A 9,657-nucleotide genomic window follows, 5' to 3' on the forward strand; every position below is an offset into this window, starting at 1 on the left:
CTGCCAATATATTATAATAGGCTGTAGCAAAAATATTTTTGGAGATATTTAAAAAAAACTTGTGGAAAACTTTAAATGCGTTTTCTGGCTAAACTAGAAGAGATAGAGCGATTTTAACTGTTTTTTGTGATCACTGGGAGTGCACAGATTCTGCCAATATATGATAATGGGCTGTAGCAAAAATATTTTTGGAGATATTTAAAAAAAACTTTTGGAAAACTTTAAATGCGTTTTCTGGCTAAACTAGAAGAGATAGAGCGATTTTAACTGTTTTTTGTGATCACTGGGAGTGCACAGATTCTGCCAATATATGATAATAGGCTGTAGCAAAAATATTTTTGGAGATATTTAAAAAAAACTTTTGGAAAACTTTAAACGCGTTTTCTGGCTAAACTAGAAGAGATAGAGCGATTTTAACTGTTTTTTGTGATCACTGGGAGTGCACAGATTCTGCCAATATATGATAATAGGCTGTAGCAAAAATATTTTTGGAGATATTTAAAAAAAACTTTTGGAAAACTTTAAATGCGTTTTCTGGCTAAACTAGAAGAGATAGAGCGATTTTAACTGTTTTTTGTGATCACTGGGAGTGCACAGATTCTGCCAATATATGATAATAGGCTGTAGCAAAAATATTTTTGGAGATATTTAAAAAAAACTTTTGGAAAACTTTAAATGAGTTTTCTGGCTAAACTAGAAGAGATAGAGCGATTTTAACTGTTTTTTGTGATCACTGGGAGTGCACAGATTCTGCCAATATATGACAATAGGCTGTAGCAAAAATATTTTTGGAGATATTTAAAAAAAACTTTTGGAAAACTTTAAATGCGTTTTCTGGCTAAACTAGAAGAGATAGAGCGATTTTAACTGTTTTTTGTGATCACTGGGAGTGCACAGATTCTGCCAATATATTATAATAGGCTGTAGCAAAAATATTTTTGGAGATATTTAAAAAAAACTTTTGGAAAACTTTAAATGAGTTTTCTGGCTAAACTAGAAGAGATAGAGCGATTTTAACTGTTTTTTGTGATCACTGGGAGTGCACAGATTCTGCCAATATATGACAATAGGCTGTAGCAAAAATATTTTTGGAGATATTTAAAAAAAACTTTTGGAAAACTTTAAATGCGTTTTCTGGCTAAACTAGAAGAGATAGAGCGATTTTAACTGTTTTTTGTGATCACTGGGAGTGCACAGATTCTGCCAATATATTATAATAGGCTGTAGCAAAAATATTTTTGGAGATATTTAAAAAAAACTTGTGGAAAACTTTAAATGCGTTTTCTGGCTAAACTAGAAGAGATAGAGCGATTTTAACTGTTTTTTGTGATCACTGGGAGTGCACAGATTCTGCCAATATATTATAATAGGCTGTAGCAAAAATATTTTTGGAGATATTTAAAAAAAACTTTTGGAAAACTTTAAATGAGTTTTCTGGCTAAACTAGAAGAGATAGAGCGATTTTAACTGTTTTTTGTGATCACTGGGAGTGCACAGATTCTGCCAATATATGACAATAGGCTGTAGCAAAAATATTTTTGGAGATATTTAAAAAAAACTTTTGGAAAACTTTAAATGCGTTTTCTGGCTAAACTAGAAGAGATAGAGCGATTTTAACTGTTTTTTGTGATCACTGGGAGTGCACAGATTCTGCCAATATATTATAATAGGCTGTAGCAAAAATATTTTTGGAGATATTTAAAAAAAACTTGTGGAAAACTTTAAATGCGTTTTCTGGCTAAACTAGAAGAGATAGAGCGATTTTAACTGTTTTTTGTGATCACTGGGAGTGCACAGATTCTGCCAATATATGATAATGGGCTGTAGCAAAAATATTTTTGGAGATATTTAAAAAAAACTTTTGGAAAACTTTAAATGCGTTTTCTGGCTAAACTAGAAGAGATAGAGCGATTTTAACTGTTTTTTGTGATCACTGGGAGTGCACAGATTCTGCCAATATATGATAATAGGCTGTAGCAAAAATATTTTTGGAGATATTTAAAAAAAACTTTTGGAAAACTTTAAACGCGTTTTCTGGCTAAACTAGAAGAGATAGAGCGATTTTAACTGTTTTTTGTGATCACTGGGAGTGCACAGATTCTGCCAATATATGATAATAGGCTGTAGCAAAAATATTTTTGGAGATATTTAAAAAAAAACTTGTGGAAAACTTTAAATGCGTTTTCTGGCTAAACTAGAAGAGATAGAGCGATTTTAACTGTTTTTTGTGATCACTGGGAGTGCACAGATTGTGCCAATATATGATAATGGGCTGTACCAAAAATATTTTAGGAGATATTTAAAAAAAACTTTTGGAAAACTTTAAACGCGTTTTCTGGCTAAACTAGAAGAGATAGAGCGATTTTAACGGTTTTTTGTGATCACTGGGAGTGCACAGATTCTGCCAATATATGATAATAGGCTGTAGCAAAAATATTTTTGGAGATATTTAAAAAAAAACTTGTGGAAAACTTTAAACGCGTTTTCTGGCTAAACTAGAAGAGATAGAGCGATTTTAACTGTTTTTTGTGATCACTGGTAGTGCACAGATTGTGCCAATATATGATAATGGGTTGTAGCAAAAATATTTTTGGAGATATTTAAAAAAAACTTTTGAAAAACTTTAAATGCGTTTTCTGGCTAAACTAGAAGAGATAGAGCGATTTTAACTGTTTTTTGTGATCACTGGGAGTGCACAGATTCTGCCAATATATGATAATAGGCTGTAGCAAAAATATTTTTGGAGATATTTAAAAAAAACTTTTGGAAAACTTTAAACGCGTTTTCTGGCTAAACTAGAAGAGATAGAGCGATTTTAACTGTTTTTTGTGATCACTGGGAGTGCACAGATTCTGCCAATATATGATAATAGGCTGTAGCAAAAATATTTTTGGAGATATTTAAAAAAAAACTTGTGGAAAACTTTAAATGCGTTTTCTGGCTAAACTAGAAGAGATAGAGCGATTTAAACTGTTTTTTGTGATCACTGGGAGTGCACAGATTGTGCCAATATATGATAATGGGCTGTACCAAAAATATTTTAGGAGATATTTAAAAAAAACTTTTGGAAAACTTTAAACACGTTTTCTGGCTAAACTAGAAGAGATAGAGCGATTTTAACTGTTTTTTGTGATCACTGGAAGTGCACAGATTCTGCCAATATATTATAATAGGCTGTAGCAAAAATATTTTTGGAGATATTTAAAAAAAACTTGTGGAAAACTTTAAATGCGTTTTCTGGCTAAACTAGAAGAGATAGAGCGATTTTAACTGTTTTTTGTGATCACTGGGAGTGCACAGATTCTGCCAATATATGATAATAGGCTGTAGCAAAAATATTTTTGTAGATATTTAAAAAAAACTTTTGGAAAACTTTAAACGCGTTTTCTGGCTAAACTAGAAGAGATAGAGCGATTTTAACTGTTTTTTGTGATCACTGGGAGTGCACAGATTCTGCCAATATATGATAATGGGCTGTAGCAAAAATATTTTTGGAGATATTTAAAAAAAACTTTTGGAAAACTTTAAATGCGTTTTCTGGCTAAACTAGAAGAGATAGAGCGATTTTAACTGTTTTTTGTGATCACTGGGAGTGCACAGATTCTGCCAATATATGATAATGGGCTGTAGCAAAAATATTTTTGGAGATATTTAAAAAAAACTTTTGGAAAACTTTAAATGCGTTTTCTGGCTAAACTAGAAGAGATAGAGCGATTTTAACTGTTTTTTGTGATCACTGGGAGTGCACAGATTCTGCCAATATATGATAATAGGCTGTAGCAAAAATATTTTTGGAGATATTTAAAAAAAACTTTTGGAAAACTTTAAACGCGTTTTCTGGCTAAACTAGAAGAGATAGAGCGATTTTAACTGTTTTTTGTGATCACTGGGAGTGCACAGATTCTGCCAATATATGATAATAGGCTGTAGCAAAAATATTTTTGGAGATATTTAAAAAAAAACTTGTGGAAAACTTTAAACGCGTTTTCTGGCTAAACTAGAAGAGATAGAGCGATTTTAACTGTTTTTTGTGATCACTGGTAGTGCACAGATTGTGCCAATATATGATAATGGGCTGTAGCAAAAATATTTTTGGAGATATTTAAAAAAAACTTTTGGAAAACTTTAAATGCGTTTTCTGGCTAAACTAGAAGAGATAGAGCGATTTTAACTGTTTTTTGTGATCACTGGGAGTGCACAGATTCTGCCAATATATGATAATAGGCTGTAGCAAAAATATTTTTGGAGATATTTAAAAAAAACTTTTGGAAAACTTTAAATGAGTTTTCTGGCTAAACTAGAAGAGATAGAGCGATTTTAACTGTTTTTTGTGATCACTGGGAGTGCACAGATTCTGCCAATATATGACAATAGGCTGTAGCAAAAATATTTTTGGAGATATTTAAAAAAAACTTTTGGAAAACTTTAAATGCGTTTTCTGGCTAAACTAGAAGAGATAGAGCGATTTTAACTGTTTTTTGTGATCACTGGGAGTGCACAGATTCTGCCAATATATTATAATAGGCTGTAGCAAAAATATTTTTGGAGATATTTAAAAAAAACTTGTGGAAAACTTTAAATGCGTTTTCTGGCTAAACTAGAAGAGATAGAGCGATTTTAACTGTTTTTTGTGATCACTGGGAGTGCACAGATTCTGCCAATATATGATAATGGGCTGTAGCAAAAATATTTTTGGAGATATTTAAAAAAAACTTTTGGAAAACTTTAAATGAGTTTTCTGGCTAAACTAGAAGAGATAGAGCGATTTTAACTGTTTTTTGTGATCACTGGGAGTGCACAGATTCTGCCAATATATGACAATAGGCTGTAGCAAAAATATTTTTGGAGATATTTAAAAAAAACTTTTGGAAAACTTTAAATGCGTTTTCTGGCTAAACTAGAAGAGATAGAGCGATTTTAACTGTTTTTTGTGATCACTGGGAGTGCACAGATTCTGCCAATATATTATAATAGGCTGTAGCAAAAATATTTTTGGAGATATTTAAAAAAAACTTGTGGAAAACTTTAAATGCGTTTTCTGGCTAAACTAGAAGAGATAGAGCGATTTTAACTGTTTTTTGTGATCACTGGGAGTGCACAGATTCTGCCAATATATGATAATGGGCTGTAGCAAAAATATTTTTGGAGATATTTAAAAAAAACTTTTGGAAAACTTTAAATGCGTTTTCTGGCTAAACTAGAAGAGATAGAGCGATTTTAACTGTTTTTTGTGATCACTGGGAGTGCACAGATTCTGCCAATATATGATAATAGGCTGTAGCAAAAATATTTTTGGAGATATTTAAAAAAAACTTTTGGAAAACTTTAAACGCGTTTTCTGGCTAAACTAGAAGAGATAGAGCGATTTTAACTGTTTTTTGTGATCACTGGGAGTGCACAGATTCTGCCAATATATGATAATAGGCTGTAGCAAAAATATTTTTGGAGATATTTAAAAAAAAACTTGTGGAAAACTTTAAATGCGTTTTCTGGCTAAACTAGAAGAGATAGAGCGATTTTAACTGTTTTTTGTGATCACTGGGAGTGCACAGATTGTGCCAATATATGATAATGGGCTGTACCAAAAATATTTTAGGAGATATTTAAAAAAAACTTTTGGAAAACTTTAAACGCGTTTTCTGGCTAAACTAGAAGAGATAGAGCGATTTTAACGGTTTTTTGTGATCACTGGGAGTGCACAGATTCTGCCAATATATGATAATAGGCTGTAGCAAAAATATTTTTGGAGATATTTAAAAAAAAACTTGTGGAAAACTTTAAACGCGTTTTCTGGCTAAACTAGAAGAGATAGAGCGATTTTAACTGTTTTTTGTGATCACTGGTAGTGCACAGATTGTGCCAATATATGATAATGGGTTGTAGCAAAAATATTTTTGGAGATATTTAAAAAAAACTTTTGAAAAACTTTAAATGCGTTTTCTGGCTAAACTAGAAGAGATAGAGCGATTTTAACTGTTTTTTGTGATCACTGGGAGTGCACAGATTCTGCCAATATATGATAATAGGCTGTAGCAAAAATATTTTTGGAGATATTTAAAAAAAACTTTTGGAAAACTTTAAACGCGTTTTCTGGCTAAACTAGAAGAGATAGAGCGATTTTAACTGTTTTTTGTGATCACTGGGAGTGCACAGATTCTGCCAATATATGATAATAGGCTGTAGCAAAAATATTTTTGGAGATATTTAAAAAAAAACTTGTGGAAAACTTTAAATGCGTTTTCTGGCTAAACTAGAAGAGATAGAGCGATTTAAACTGTTTTTTGTGATCACTGGGAGTGCACAGATTGTGCCAATATATGATAATGGGCTGTACCAAAAATATTTTAGGAGATATTTAAAAAAAACTTTTGGAAAACTTTAAACACGTTTTCTGGCTAAACTAGAAGAGATAGAGCGATTTTAACTGTTTTTTGTGATCACTGGAAGTGCACAGATTCTGCCAATATATTATAATAGGCTGTAGCAAAAATATTTTTGGAGATATTTAAAAAAAACTTGTGGAAAACTTTAAATGCGTTTTCTGGCTAAACTAGAAGAGATAGAGCGATTTTAACTGTTTTTTGTGATCACTGGGAGTGCACAGATTCTGCCAATATATGATAATAGGCTGTAGCAAAAATATTTTTGTAGATATTTAAAAAAAACTTTTGGAAAACTTTAAACGCGTTTTCTGGCTAAACTAGAAGAGATAGAGCGATTTTAACTGTTTTTTGTGATCACTGGGAGTGCACAGATTCTGCCAATATATGATAATGGGCTGTAGCAAAAATATTTTTGGAGATATTTAAAAAAAACTTTTGGAAAACTTTAAATGCGTTTTCTGGCTAAACTAGAAGAGATAGAGCGATTTTAACTGTTTTTTGTGATCACTGGGAGTGCACAGATTCTGCCAATATATGATAATGGGCTGTAGCAAAAATATTTTTGGAGATATTTAAAAAAAACTTTTGGAAAACTTTAAATGCGTTTTCTGGCTAAACTAGAAGAGATAGAGCGATTTTAACTGTTTTTTGTGATCACTGGGAGTGCACAGATTCTGCCAATATATGATAATAGGCTGTAGCAAAAATATTTTTGGAGATATTTAAAAAAAACTTTTGGAAAACTTTAAACGCGTTTTCTGGCTAAACTAGAAGAGATAGAGCGATTTTAACTGTTTTTTGTGATCACTGGGAGTGCACAGATTCTGCCAATATATGATAATAGGCTGTAGCAAAAATATTTTTGGAGATATTTAAAAAAAAACTTGTGGAAAACTTTAAACGCGTTTTCTGGCTAAACTAGAAGAGATAGAGCGATTTTAACTGTTTTTTGTGATCACTGGTAGTGCACAGATTGTGCCAATATATGATAATGGGCTGTAGCAAAAATATTTTTGGAGATATTTAAAAAAAACTTTTGGAAAACTTTAAATGCGTTTTCTGGCTAAACTAGAAGAGATAGAGCGATTTTAACTGTTTTTTGTGATCACTGGGAGTGCACAGATTCTGCCAATATATGATAATAGGCTGTAGCAAAAATATTTTTGGAGATATTTAAAAAAAACTTTTGGAAAACTTTAAATGAGTTTTCTGGCTAAACTAGAAGAGATAGAGCGATTTTAACTGTTTTTTGTGATCACTGGGAGTGCACAGATTCTGCCAATATATGACAATAGGCTGTAGCAAAAATATTTTTGGAGATATTTAAAAAAAACTTTTGGAAAACTTTAAATGCGTTTTCTGGCTAAACTAGAAGAGATAGAGCGATTTTAACTGTTTTTTGTGATCACTGGGAGTGCACAGATTCTGCCAATATATTATAATAGGCTGTAGCAAAAATATTTTTGGAGATATTTAAAAAAAACTTGTGGAAAACTTTAAATGCGTTTTCTGGCTAAACTAGAAGAGATAGAGCGATTTTAACTGTTTTTTGTGATCACTGGGAGTGCACAGATTCTGCCAATATATGATAATGGGCTGTAGCAAAAATATTTTTGGAGATATTTAAAAAAAACTTTTGGAAAACTTTAAATGCGTTTTCTGGCTAAACTAGAAGAGATAGAGCGATTTTAACTGTTTTTTGTGATCACTGGGAGTGCACAGATTCTGCCAATATATGATAATAGGCTGTAGCAAAAATATTTTTGGAGATATTTAAAAAAAACTTTTGGAAAACTTTAAACGCGTTTTCTGGCTAAACTAGAAGAGATAGAGCGATTTTAACTGTTTTTTGTGATCACTGGGAGTGCACAGATTCTGCCAATATATGATAATAGGCTGTAGCAAAAATATTTTTGGAGATATTTAAAAAAAACTTTTGGAAAACTTTAAATGCGTTTTCTGGCTAAACTAGAAGAGATAGAGCGATTTTAACTGTTTTTTGTGATCACTGGGAGTGCACAGATTCTGCCAATATATGATAATAGGCTGTAGCAAAAATATTTTTGGAGATATTTAAAAAAAACTTTTGGAAAACTTTAAATGAGTTTTCTGGCTAAACTAGAAGAGATAGAGCGATTTTAACTGTTTTTTGTGATCACTGGGAGTGCACAGATTCTGCCAATATATGACAATAGGCTGTAGCAAAAATATTTTTGGAGATATTTAAAAAAAACTTTTGGAAAACTTTAAATGCGTTTTCTGGCTAAACTAGAAGAGATAGAGCGATTTTAACTGTTTTTTGTGATCACTGGGAGTGCACAGATTCTGCCAATATATTATAATAGGCTGTAGCAAAAATATTTTTGGAGATATTTAAAAAAAACTTTTGGAAAACTTTAAATGAGTTTTCTGGCTAAACTAGAAGAGATAGAGCGATTTTAACTGTTTTTTGTGATCACTGGGAGTGCACAGATTCTGCCAATATATGACAATAGGCTGTAGCAAAAATATTTTTGGAGATATTTAAAAAAAACTTTTGGAAAACTTTAAATGCGTTTTCTGGCTAAACTAGAAGAGATAGAGCGATTTTAACTGTTTTTTGTGATCACTGGGAGTGCACAGATTCTGCCAATATATTATAATAGGCTGTAGCAAAAATATTTTTGGAGATATTTAAAAAAAACTTGTGGAAAACTTTAAATGCGTTTTCTGGCTAAACTAGAAGAGATAGAGCGATTTTAACTGTTTTTTGTGATCACTGGGAGTGCACAGATTCTGCCAATATATTATAATAGGCTGTAGCAAAAATATTTTTGGAGATATTTAAAAAAAACTTTTGGAAAACTTTAAATGAGTTTTCTGGCTAAACTAGAAGAGATAGAGCGATTTTAACTGTTTTTTGTGATCACTGGGAGTGCACAGATTCTGCCAATATATGACAATAGGCTGTAGCAAAAATATTTTTGGAGATATTTAAAAAAAACTTTTGGAAAACTTTAAATGCCTTTTCTGGCTAAACTAGAAGAGATAGAGCGATTTTAACTGTTTTTTGTGATCACTGGGAGTGCACAGATTCTGCCAATATATTATAATAGGCTGTAGCAAAAATATTTTTGGAGATATTTAAAAAAAACTTGTGGAAAACTTTAAATGCGTTTTCTGGCTAAACTAGAAGAGATAGAGCGATTTTAACTGTTTTTTGTGATCACTGGGAGTGCACAGATTCTGCCAATATATGATAATGGGCTGTAGCAAAAATATTTTTGGAGATATT

The sequence above is a fragment of the Condylostylus longicornis genome, unplaced genomic scaffold (genome assembly GCF_029603195.1).
Source record: "Condylostylus longicornis isolate FDR11 unplaced genomic scaffold, ASM2960319v2 ptg000043l, whole genome shotgun sequence".
Lineage (NCBI taxonomy): Eukaryota > Metazoa > Arthropoda > Insecta > Diptera > Dolichopodidae > Condylostylus > Condylostylus longicornis.